This window comes from Rutidosis leptorrhynchoides, chromosome 11 (assembly GCF_046630445.1).
Source record: "Rutidosis leptorrhynchoides isolate AG116_Rl617_1_P2 chromosome 11, CSIRO_AGI_Rlap_v1, whole genome shotgun sequence".
NCBI lineage: Eukaryota > Viridiplantae > Streptophyta > Magnoliopsida > Asterales > Asteraceae > Rutidosis > Rutidosis leptorrhynchoides.
Genome location: NC_092343.1, coordinates 103742965 through 103749856, shown reverse-complemented (window position 1 = coordinate 103749856; position 6892 = coordinate 103742965).

Genomic DNA, 6892 nt, shown 5'->3' with positions numbered 1-6892 from the left:
AAAGTATACGGTTGCTTTTGATGACAAATTGTGTTATATCTTGAAAAAAGATTTCGTGATTCCGGAAGACATGATTTTGATGACTGCTTCAAGGTGTAAGGATCTATATATCCTTGATATGAGAAAGGCTCATGTTAAAGCAGCTACAGGCTATCAGGCTTTTGTTTCCAAAGCTACTGAGCAGGAGTCTATTACTTGGCACAAGCGTATGGGTCATCTGAGTCTAAGAAAGATGAATAATCTAGTTCATAATGGACTAGTTGATGGTGTCAATCTTAAGAGTTTTCATATTCCAGAAGGATGTCTTCCGTGTAAGAAAGGGAAACAGACAAGAAAACCTCATACTTCCAAGAAGCATCATTCTGTTAATGTTCTTTGGAGTTATTGCATATGGATCTTTTTGGTCCAGTTAACTGCAAGACTATCACAGGAGAGTTATACTGCTTGGTAGTTACGGATGAGTATTCTCGTTTCTCTTGGGTTGTGATGTTGAAGCATAAATCGGATACTTTCGAGCACATTAAAGTTTTGATTCTGAAGCTTGAAAGTTTGTATAAGTTGAAGGTTCGAAAGATTCGTACCGACATTGGTACGGAGTTTAAGAATAACAACACGATGCTGTTTTGTAATGAAAAGGGGATACAGCAACAGTTCAATCCTGCTTATACACCTCAGTCAAATGGGGTAGCTGAAAGAAAGAATAGGATGTTAATTGAAACCGCAAGAACTATGCTAGCTGATGCGTGTTTACCTATTATTTTCTGGGGAGAAGCGGTGAGCACGGCGTGTTATGTGATGAATAGAGTTCTGGTGGTGAAGAGACACGAAAAGACCTGTTATGAACTGTTACATATGCGAAAGCCTAACATTAAGCATTTTGAACCCTTTGGTGCTCCTTCTACTATTCTAGTACGAGACACTGGAGGGAAATTCAATTCAAAGGTTGTCTCTGGTATCTTCTTGGGTTATGGAAATCCAAATAAGCGAGTGTACAATACTAAATCTAAGTGTGTTGAAGAATGTTTTGAGGTTGATATTCAGCGTAACACTTCTGCTCGTGTTAGTAAAGGATTCACATGGCAATTTGAATATGATAAATTGTTTGACTCTTTCAACATTCCACCGGAGGCTACAGAAGATGAGTTACTTACTCAGATGTTGTATGATGCTCAGAATTCCACAGAGAATGTCATTTCTATTCCTCGATAGACTTAAGTTCAGACTCGAAGTTCTCATCAAAGTTCGATTCAGAGTCCGAGGCAAAGCATCCAGAGTGACCATTCTAATGCCGACCCTAATGTGGAGATTGTGTATGAGACGGATGAAGATAGTGATTCAGAAGAAGATGAGGGTGTTAATCGAGCACGGTTGACAGAAGAACACTTAAATCCTCTTTATAATCAACCTCCAACTGTAACAGGGACTGAACAGGCAACTGAAGCAGGAGGAGTGCGTAGGTCAAATCATGTTATCATGCCTCTAAAACGTTTAGATGATTACTATGTTGATACAAGAGGCATACCTCATATTGGGATTCCTCATGTCATGACTAATGAAGCATCTACGTCTGAAGTTCCTAATACATCTGAGACTCCAGTAGTATGTGAGAGTCAATCATCAGCAGAAGGTATTGAATCAGAAAGTGCGAATGTGGTAACAACCTTCTATTCCTCGTTGAACAAGACAGGGAGAGTATTTGTGCATGCTCATTCATGTTATGTGTGTCAAATTAAACCAAAAGATGCTTTTGAAGCATTGAAATATGATGAGTGGGTTAGTGCTATGAAGGAAGAGCTGTTACAGTTTAAACACTTGAATGTTTGGAGACTTGTCAATCCACCACATGGTTGTGAACCCTATGTTCTTCGATGGGTGTTGAAGAATAAGAAGGATGAACAGGGTATCGTGATCAGAAACAAAGCTAGGTTGGTGGTAAAGGGATATCAACAAATCCCTGAGATTGACTATGATGAGGTTTTTGCTCCGGTTGCTCGACTGGAAGCAATTAGAATTTTCTTGGCTTTTGCATCTTTCATGGGTTTTAAAGTATTTCAGATGGATGTGAAAAGCGTGTTTTTGTATGAAGAGATCAATGAAAGAGTATTTGTTGAACAACCACCTGGTTTCGAAGATCCTCATTTCCCAGAAAAGGTTTATCGACTTGAAAAGGCACTTTATGGTCTTCACCAAGCTCCTAGAGCATGGTATGCCACGTTGTCCAACTATATGCTTGAAAACAGTTTTAGGAGAGGTGTCATTGATCAGACACTTTTCATCAAGAAGAAGGGGCAACATCTTATGTTAGTGCAGGTTTATGTTGATGATATTATCTTTGGGTCAACGGATCAGGGAATGGTTAATGAGTTTGAGAAGGTCATGCAGTGGAAGTTCAAAATGAGTTCCATGGGTGCTATAAAGTTTTTCTTAGGTTTGCAGGTAGCTCGGACGGATAAAGGCATCTTCTTGCATCAGACCAAGTATGTTGCTGATATTCTGAAGAGGTTTCAAGTGGAAGCAGAAAGACCAGCTAAGACTTCGTTGTCAGTAAATCATGGGAACTCACCTGATTGTGAAGGTGCTCCAGTGGATCCTACGTTATACAGGGCGATCATAGGTTCTCTAATGTATCTTACAGCCTCTCGACCAGATATTATGTTTGCGGTTTGTCTGTGTGCTCGTTATCAGGCAAATCCTAATGTTCATCATATGTTCGTGGTTAAGAAGATTATGAGGTATTTGAAAGATACACCGAGTTTAGGGTTATGGTATCCGTGTGAGGATGGGTTTGATCTCACAGCTTATAGTGATTCTGACTATGGCGGTTGCAAGAAAGATTTCAAATCAACGTCAGGAGGTTGTCAGTTCCTTGGTAGAAAACTAGTCACTTGGCAGTGTAAGAAGCAGACAGCAGTGGCTCAGTCCACTTTTGAAGCAGAATATATTGCCACGACCAGCTGTACATCACAGGTTATCTGGATTCAACAGCAGCTACGAGACTACGGTTTGCATATTTCTAACACTCCTATTTATGTTGATAATACTGCTGCTATAGCTGTCACTAAAAATCACGTAAATCATTCTAAAATGAAACATATAGGGATTAAATACCATTTCATTAGAGATTGTTATGAAAAAAAGTTGATAGATGTAGTGCAGATAGACACTACAGCCCAAAGGGCTGATCTCTGCACTAAAGCTTTTGATAAATCACGCTTTGATTACTTGTTAAAAGAGATAGGCATTAAATTGCTTAAAGACGTGGTTTCTAAAATTGAGGTTCCTAACACAGAGGAACCTAACCAAGATACTGAGTTGTGAATGGCTTGATACTACTTGTATAGTATGTGCAGTTTGCATGGTATTTTGTAGATCATTTGCTTATTTTCTTTTCGTTTGCATGATAGGTTAGTATTTCATGATATTTCTGCATGCTTGCTTATATTTTTGGATAGTTTTATGTTATTGTACAGATAAAATTGAAAATCCATAAAAATTATAAAACCAGAATATCAAATAAAAAGTTGAATAATTGAAAAATCCATAAAAATTGAAAAGCTTGAAAATGAGTTGCTTACTCTATGTTGTGGGGAAGTGATTGCAATACTGAACTGACATGTAAGTTATGGAAAACAAGTAATACAGAATGATTGATAATGTATTGGTAGATTTTATTGACCTAATTCTAGATAGAGATGATCACATTAATAAGGCGTAAATATCATAATGAGGAAATCATGGAAAGGTTTACAGCGGTTGAGGGTAGTCACCTACTTATCACTGAATATGTACTGAGAACTGATTTTTCAGAAACTCAACAGACGGTTGAGGTCTCCCCTATTATGATTTATACTAGGTAGCAAAAGATAATTTTGTGAGTCCCCAAGGTGAGCATACTTTGTCTAGAATGCATACTTGTTTCTATTTACCTTTATTACTTGGACCGAAAGTCAACAACATACAAATCGGGTATCCAACGAGAGGTGTTCTCTCTAGAATTAGATGGGTTGAGAAGTGCAATTCTGTATCACAGTCATAGAATGATTTGAATAAAGCAACGTCATCGGGTTATAGATTTCAACATCAGAAGATTGATTTTCTGTGCATATACCACAAAAGTCAAAGACAATGGTGAATCATCATGTACAGTTATATTTATTTTATTTATTTTATTTATGTTTTGTAATCTAGCATGGATATCATCGCAACATAAAAAAAAATTATATATGGCTTATGTTTTGTTACTCAAGTTGTAAATACATTGATGCACCACATTATTGCAAGAGAATCATGGATCAAGAATTGAACAAGGTTGAAGGATTCTACTGTATTTTTGTCCGAGACATGTTTGGATGTTTAAGTTATCTACATCCGAGGGGGAGAATTGGATTGTGTCGAACCGTCAGATATAGAGAAGTTAACACATTCTATGATATGGGATTGTACCAATTGACCTAGATAGCAGGGAATATCAGCTGGAGGATACCTTAGCATTCCATCACTCAAATATATATCACTACCATCCATCTAACACCGTACATAATACGATTTTCGTTTAAGTATGGGGTTTATAGCGGCCGGTATGCGTTCTCTCAAAGTATGCAATAAATTTGAGATAAACAATGTTATCTGAAACGAAAGGTATAAGTTTATGGTAGAAGCTCATGGCTGACAGGGTTGCTAGAAACATCGTGAGATGGTTCTGTTCAATCAAATTGAAAGTACATTGATGTGATAAGAGGACAGCGTCCATATATTTGTGCTCAATTGTTCTACCTGAAACATCGTGCGATCTCAAATGAGGACTGACTTCGAGATCAAAATCTAACATTGCAAGATGTTAAAGTAATTAATTCTAACGTGATCATCAAAATCTAGCGTGAAAGTTGATAAATGTTTATTGATATATTTGAAAGTTATTCTTATCTGTTTCATTAAACCTGAATTAACATGTCAACATAGTTCAGTTCTGATCCCCGAAATCAAAAGATCAAATCAGTTTGGTGTGTCAACTCACAAAAATATGTGTTATGTTTTAGTGTGGTTCATGATAATCTACTTCATCTGATCTCATGATAATAACATTTGATTTGTGATTATGTAATTGATTGATATATTTAATATTATAAGCTGAATGTTTACAGACGTATGATGTTAAAGATGTGATGAATATGTCTTTGCTGATCATGACACACTGGATCTTGTAATAGTAGTTTGGTTTATAGCCTTGCATGTGCATTTATATCTGAAAATCCAAAAATAGTTGCGGTATTTGTTATTTGCATGTGCATTTATGTTTTAAGTTTAGGCATGGCAAATCAGTTATTGGAAAGGTTTACTGTGAAAGGAATCCTATGTTTTACGTTAAACTTGAAAAATTGTTTAGAGTTTAAAAGAACAAATCGTGTTTGTTTTTATACTCTGGAGATCAGTCCCTGGGGGAGTGGATGTGAAAAAGAAGGTAAAGTTTGAAGGTGAAAAGTTTTAAGTTTTAAAATTTTCAAAGCTAAGACTACCGGCCGACAGTCTTTACCCTCGGCGGAAGGACTCTGACACTCGACCGATTGTCTACACCAACGGGCCGAAGGACAAGAACATCAGCCGATGGTCACTGAGAGAGTACAAAAGGACCTAGAGTCAATCGGGTCAGTCACTTGGTGTATTTGGTGAGATTTTTCCATTGATTTTCAAGTGTAAGCGATAAGAGTTTTTGGCCGATTGATTTGTGCATCTTTTCACTGTGATCTCAGCGCCGTAATCAAGGTATCTTAACTCGATCTCTTTCGTTAGTTTTGATTAATTTTAGGTTTGAAAAGGTGAATAGTGCTTCTGCTTAATTCATTGTTATCTAAGTTGTTTTGTTTGAATTATTTGATCTATTCATGTCAAACGGCATTGTCTGATATGTATTCGCTAATTTTTAATCAAAATAAGGTTGATTTGATTAAAAAGGGTATACGAATTGGGGACAGATCTGATGAACTACCCTCGGCCGAAGGTCTCTGACCCTCGACCGATGGTGTACAACACTCGGCTGTAGGACTTCACACTCGGCCGTAGGTCCCCAAGATTGAATAGATGGTCAATTTTTGTGGTCTGTTTAGACCAACTACCGTAGGTCTATACCATCGGTCCGATGGTCTAGTCCATCGACCGATGGTCACTCAATTGGACCGATGGTGCAGTTTATGTTGAATTTGAATGAATTTTTAGGTCTCTGGTAATTTTTTTGTTATGCCTGATGTTTTTCGAGGTAGTGTACGAAATAGACTATTATTTTTACTACGAAATACTATTAAATACGATACAATTTTACACAAGTTATTTATTTATTTATTGAATGAGATATACCTAAACCTTGCTACAACACTTATAGGCAGTGTAGAGTAGTGTAGTTTTTAGTAAGTCCGGTTCGTTCCACAGGGATCTGCTGAGTTTAACGCTATATTTTTAACAACTATATTTATATAAAATATATATAATTATATATAGTAATATTATTATAAAAGGGGGTTTTTACCGTTTAATGACCGGTTTGTCGATTTAATATTTTATGCGTAAAGATAAATGACGATAATATAAATGACAGAATTTAAATTGCGATAAAGTAAATTGCAGTAATTAAAATGACAGTAAATAAAGGTACGATGAAATATGAAATAAAAGTATTATGCTTATTTAAACTTCCGTAATCATGATGTTTGACGTTTTGATTTTAATTAATTGTTACCCGGGTTAATTGTCCTTTGTCCTGGTTTATTTGACACCTATCTGGTTTTTGTCCATAATAGTCCATCGGTCATAATTATAAAATGCTGGTCAAATTAACCTTATTCCCGAAGTCAAATATTCCAACTAATTAGGGATTCAAACTGTAACAAGGTTTTAATACTTT